The sequence below is a fragment of the Erythrolamprus reginae genome, chromosome 12, assembly GCF_031021105.1.
Source record: "Erythrolamprus reginae isolate rEryReg1 chromosome 12, rEryReg1.hap1, whole genome shotgun sequence".
Taxonomy (NCBI): Eukaryota; Metazoa; Chordata; class Lepidosauria; order Squamata; family Dipsadidae; genus Erythrolamprus; species Erythrolamprus reginae.
This window is the reverse complement of record NC_091961.1, coordinates 4,404,013-4,410,012: the sequence shown is the minus strand read 5'-3', so window position 1 is coordinate 4,410,012 and position 6,000 is coordinate 4,404,013. Positions and strand designations below refer to the sequence as shown.

Here is a 6,000-nt window from a genome sequence, read left to right as displayed (position 1 = left end):
CCAGCTGCATCTAAAGTGGGTTGGAAAGGAAAGTGATTGAAGGAACGTGACAGCCAGATAACGTGTCACTGAAAGGAGAACAAATGTGTCACCATACAAGAAAACTCAGGTTTACCAAGAATGTCCAGGAGAGTGGGTCAAAAAAGTCAAGATGGCCGTCACCACATGATGAAACCCTCCATTTTTAATGCTCTTTTTTTCATCCATATCCATTTTTTTCATTCACATTCTATTCTATTCTATTCCATTCCATTCTATTATTTCTGTCTATTCTATTCTATTCTATCTATTCTATTCTATTCTATTCTATTCTATTCTATTCCACTCCACTCCATTCCATTCCATACCTTTCCTTTCCTTTATTTTCCTTTCCTTGGCTAATGTTTACTGGCAAAAAAGGATACATATCCTAAGTAGAGTTACAAATGAAGAAGTTATGGTTATAATATAAATAAAATAGAAGTGGGTAATCTGAAGAGGCTACTTACTTCCTGAAATGTTTAGTTGTGGCTCTGTGAAGTCTCCAAGAGGGTTGTTTTTTGTAAAACAAATAAACAAACCAACCAAAGTGTAATTCCCCAGTCAGAATGGCTGGGTGGGGAATTCTGGGAGTTAAGGCTTAAAGTTGCCATGGTTGGAGACCCATGATCTAGAGAGGCCTAGAGTGAGGAGCAGCCATTTTGATTTACCTCAGCATGGCGGGTGGGGAATTCTGGGAGTTGAAGTCCTCCAGGCTTAAAATTGCCATGGTTGGAGACCCATGACCTAGAGAGGCCTAGAGTGAGGAGCAGCCATTTTGATTTACCTCAGCATGGCTGGCTGGGGAATTCTGGGAGTTGAAGTCCTCCAGGCTTAAAGTTGCCATGGTTGGAGACCCATGACCTAGAGAGGCCTAGAGTGAGGAGCAGCCATTTTGATTTACCTCAGCATGGCTGGGTGTGGAAACCCTCTGTGCTTCTGAACCGGTAGGGAAGGTAAGTAGAATTTATTTTTTTATTTATTTGTTTGTTTGTTTGAATTTATAGGCCACCCTTCTCCAATGGACTTAGGGCGGTGTACAAAGATAAAACAAAGATATAAAATATAAAACCCCAAAATATTAAAAGGCATTTGTCCATCACTCATCAATTCTACTAACACATTATTGGCTGGAGCAGGGTGTTATCGCTCAATGGCCCTAGGCCTGCCGACAAAGCCGTGTTTTTAATTTAATTTAATTTAACTTAACTTAACATACTTACTCTTAACTTAACTTAATTTAATTTAATGATGGGCCATGAGGTCTTTTTCTGCCTTCAATCTTCTATGTTTCTATGGGCGGCATACAAATCCAATAAATTATTATTATTATTATTATTATTATTATTATTATTATTATTATTATTATTATTATTATTTAAAATTGACTTCTATGCCACCCAATCCCATAGGACTCAGGGCAGCTTAAAACAATAAAAAAACAAAACAATACAATAGCACAATAATTTTATAAAAGTCAAATGTAACAATAATTATAAACCCCCAAGTATTATATATAAAGTATAATGATAAAACCCCTTTTGAAAAGCCAGGAGGGTGGGAGCAGTGTGAATCTCTGGAGGGAGTTGATTCCAAATGGCCGGGGCCTCCACAGAGAAGGCCCTTCCCCACGGTCCTGCCAGCCGGCATTGCTTGGCCGACGGCCACTGGGATATGTGAGGCAGAAAACAGTCCCATAAATAATCTGATCCTAAGCTATGTAGGGCTTTAAATTGTGTTCAGAGACCAATCAGTAGCCAGTGCAGCTTACGGAGTGATTGAGCTATATGGGTGTATCTGGGTAAACCCATAACAGGGTTTTAGTTGATGTCCCATCAACTAAACAATGCCGCTTGGAGGGACCCAGGGGAAGAGCCTTCTCTGTGGCGGCCCCGGCCCTCTGGAACCAACTCCCCCCAAGAGATTAGAATTGCCCCCACCCTCCTTGCCTTTCGTAAGCTACTTAAAACCACCTCTGCCACCAGGCATGGGGGAATTGAGATCCTCTTTCCCCCTAGGCCTTTACAATTTTATGCATGGTATGTCTGTATGTATATTTGGTTTTTTATTGTAATGGGTTTTAAATTGTTTTTAGTATTGGATTATTGTTATACGCTGTCTATTATTGCTGTTAGCTGCCCCGAGTCTCCGGAGAGGGGCGGCATACAAATCCAATCAATAAATAATAAATAATAAATAATAAATAATAAATAATAAATAATAAATAATAAATAATAAATAATAAATAATAAATAATAAATAATAAATAATAAATAATAAATAATAAATAATAAATAATAAATAATAAATAATAAATAATAAATAATAAATAATAAATAATAAATAATAAATAATAAATATAAATAATAAATAATAAATAATAAATAATAAATAATAAATAATAAATAACAAATAACAAATAACAAATAACAAATAACAAATAACAAATAACAAATAAATAACAAATAAACCCATGATTTTATCGCTGTCACAGGGTCTTTTGCTGGTTAATGTAACGCTTCATAACTCAGCCCCCTGCCAGGAATCCCCATTTGGCATCTCGTTGCTTGTCCTGGAATTTGGCGGCTCTGCAAAATAGCTCCAATCTTATTTTTCCAGCCTCTGGAGAAGTGCGAAGCAAACCATTTCTCTTGACTGTGTAAGTCTGAGCCGATTGCATTGTTTTCAATAAATTACGAGGCACGAAGTGACTTTTGCATTTGAACCTGCCACCGTAAAACACACAGGGGGGAATATTTTATCCCTGCTTTTGACAATTGCACGACATATTTCATTGATTAAGCTGAATCCGGAGACCCCCGAGGCCTGAGAAAAACGATTTGTCTTTTCACACTTGGGGCTTTAGGCTGGGTGGGTTCCCTTAACTGCCTGCAATGCAACTCAACACAGTTTTAGCTTAAACCAGCAGTTGACCTCATTAGCCAGTTTGGTAGAGAGATGGGAATTGGGTCACTCACTACAGCTGGGAATAATGGTAGTTGAAGTCCATTGGAAAAAGCTGATCAGTGAGAACTGAGTTAAACAAGAATGGGTGATTGAGGGATTGACGGCATGATGCACAAGCTCAGATACATTCTAGATATGAGAAAGATGTTAAATTATATGGTTTCTATAAAGAATTAGATAATATATCAATGGGGAGAGAAGAAAGATTGATAAACTACAGCTATTTGTTGGGCATTAAACTGGAAGATGAACAAGTGAAGGAGAGAATGACAGCATGGGCAAAAAAGTTTGGTCATGCAATAGAATTAGATAAATGGCAGAAATTGTAGGACAGGAATTACAAATTAATGGTATCCATTGCAGTAGAAAATACGTTAAGACAGAGATGTAAACAATAGAATGATTGTTATTATTATGACTGTTAGGATTATTGTGCTTAATATTATTATATTCTTATTAGAAGGTATGTTAAGGGGGAGAAATAAATAGGTCTACTATGTTCAATACTATCATTGTAAGATCAGAGAATTAATATCAGTGTAATGAATGCTATTGGAAATTTTGATGATTATTGCACAAAGATATTTGTACCCAAATGACACATCATTTAAGGGAAGAAGAAATGTTTATATTAAAAAAAATAAATAAAAACTTTTATGTATAAAAAAGAATTGTGCCAGAACTTCAAGGATAGGTAGGGAGGAAAGAATGTCATTACTTGAGCTAAAACTGGCCTAAACCATGATTTCTCACATTTGTAGGTTTAGCTAAATCTCTTCCCTCTCAATTTAGTCTTGAAATGGGAGAATAATTTGGACAGAGAATAATCTGTCATTTGGACAGTAGCAGACCTTTGAAAACCATTCTGGGATTTCAGCCAGCTAGCTATATTCTTTTCTAAGGATTCTTCACACAACAATCTCAGGCTATTACCTTTTCCCTCATCCATCAGCCTCTCAAATTTCTGTGATTATTATACCCATTTGGATTCTTTTTTTAAAAAAAACAATGAAGCAAAATATATATATATCGATACTTCTACAATGTGCAATTCTTGTGTCCTATTTCTTAAAGCTATCTGGAGAAATGAAGATTCCAAACACCAAGCTTACTCAGAGGAGTAAGTCCTTTTGCATAAAGGATGTGTCTGGGAGAAAGCATTTATCCTTTGTTTTTTAAAGGGACCCAATTGTGTAATCCTAACGTGGCTAGTTTATGGTTTAACACAGTGGTTTTCAATCTGGGGGTCGAGATCCTTTCGGGGGGTCGAAGGACCTTTTCACAGGGGTCACCTAAAACCATGGGAAAAGACAAATTTCCCATGGTATGTTAGGAACTAAACCTTCTATTCTGGCGCCTTGGAAAATATTTTTACAATCCGACCAATCAGGCGTTTACAGTGGGTGGTGTCCCTCTGACCTTCCTGCCAATCATCTTAAAGCTCTCTTGGGAGAATTGGCACTAGACTTATGGTTGGGGGCCACCCCAACACGAGGAACTGTATTATGGGGTTGCGGCATTAGAAAGGTTGAGAATTACTGTTTTAACATGTCATGAAAACCCAGAGAGTTAACTTAATAAAACTATGGTTGAGTTAATTACAGGGAAATACCCAAACATGGGCATAGTTTGTGTCTTAGTCATATTCAATATATCTGTGACTTCTGCCACTTCATTTAACAAAAGAGAATGACTCTAAGAGCTGTGGTGGCCTAGTGGTTAGAATGCAGTACTGCAGGCCAACTCTGGCCACTGTCTGGAGTTCAATCCAGACTAGCTCAAGGATGAATCAGCCTTCTATCCTTGCAAGGTCAGTAAAATAAGGACCCAGATGGTTGTTGTTGTTGTTGTTGTTGTTATTATTATTATTATTATTATTATTATTATTATTTATTAGATTTGTATGCCGTCCCTCTCCGTAGACCTGTCTGTCGTTGGGGGCAATATGCTGACTCTGTAAAGCATTGTGAAGCAGTATATACGGTAAGTTAAAGTGCTATGGCCATTGCTATAAGGTAAGTAAACTTGGCACCATTTTTGCCCCCCCTGAATAGAGATTTCTTCTGTTATTTTTAGGAGTGCCAAGTATCTGATTCCATGTTTATCGCAATTAGACAGCAGGAAAGGATGAGTGAATTGGACAGTTGAATCCGTTCAGTTCAGATTTCTAAATCCGTTTGGAAAATACACTTTTGTCCAGGCTCAGGCAGCTGTCAAATCATCAAACAAATCTCAGGCATGGCAAACAAAGTTAGAAGCATCTAATTTGACTCCATGCTTCAAAATGGTTTCATGGCACATTTTGGAATTTGGAACTAAAGGGGAGGGGCCAGTCTCCTTTTTAAAAAATAATGTTTTGTGTATGTACTGTACATTGTTTAGATATAAATGTATCGTCAGTTGTTATTGTTTTATATATGTAAATAAAAAATATTTTAAATAGGGATGCCTGAAGTGAGAAGAGCGATTGACAAAACATCATTGCAGGTAGCTCCAAGGTTCAAAAGGACTTTGATCTGAGTCTCCCCCATTCAGATCAGACATCTTGAGAATTTCATTTCTACAGTGGAATGCTCAATATCAACTATGCTATTTCTGGAAACATGCAGAATTTAAGTCCTTAAATGGCTTTCAGAAATTCAAAAGACTACACAAAATAATAATATAATATTGTTCCACCCTTGATTCCAGTGGTGGGATTCAATTTTTTTTACTACCAGTTCTGGGGCGGGGGGGCTTGATGGGGATGGCAAGGGAAGGATACTGTAAAATGATGGTGGCGCAGTGGTTAGAGCACAATACTGTAAGCTACTTCTGCTGATCACCGGCTGCCAGCAGTTTGGTAGATTGAATCTCAGTAGGCTCAAGGTTGAGTCAGCCTTCTATCGTTCCAAAGTCAGTAAAATGAGATTGTTGGGGGCAATATTGAAAATATTGATAAAGTTGAACAGGTCCAAAGACGGGCTACAAAAATGGTGGAAGGTCTTAAGCATAAAACTTACCAGGAAAGACTTC

At 37.3% G+C, this 6,000-nt stretch overlaps 1 protein-coding gene across 8 annotated transcripts in view; it reads left to right on the top strand.

The window, feature by feature from the left end:
• Positions 1 to 695: 695 nt before the first annotated feature.
• The window catches only part of ZMAT4 (zinc finger matrin-type 4), a 196,723-nt gene continuing 191,418 nt past the window's right edge, over positions 696 to 6,000 (top strand). For 5 of the 8 annotated variants that reach the window (XR_011560424.1, XM_070765341.1, XM_070765339.1 and 2 more), the window contains exons 1-3: positions 696 to 974; positions 2,513 to 2,677; positions 4,883 to 4,968. The gene's annotated coding sequence lies outside the window, so the exon portion shown is untranslated. The remainder of the gene's footprint in view (positions 975 to 2,512; positions 2,678 to 4,882; positions 4,969 to 6,000) is intronic. The other 3 variants (XM_070765336.1, XM_070765338.1, XM_070765335.1) reach the window with 3 other exon arrangements.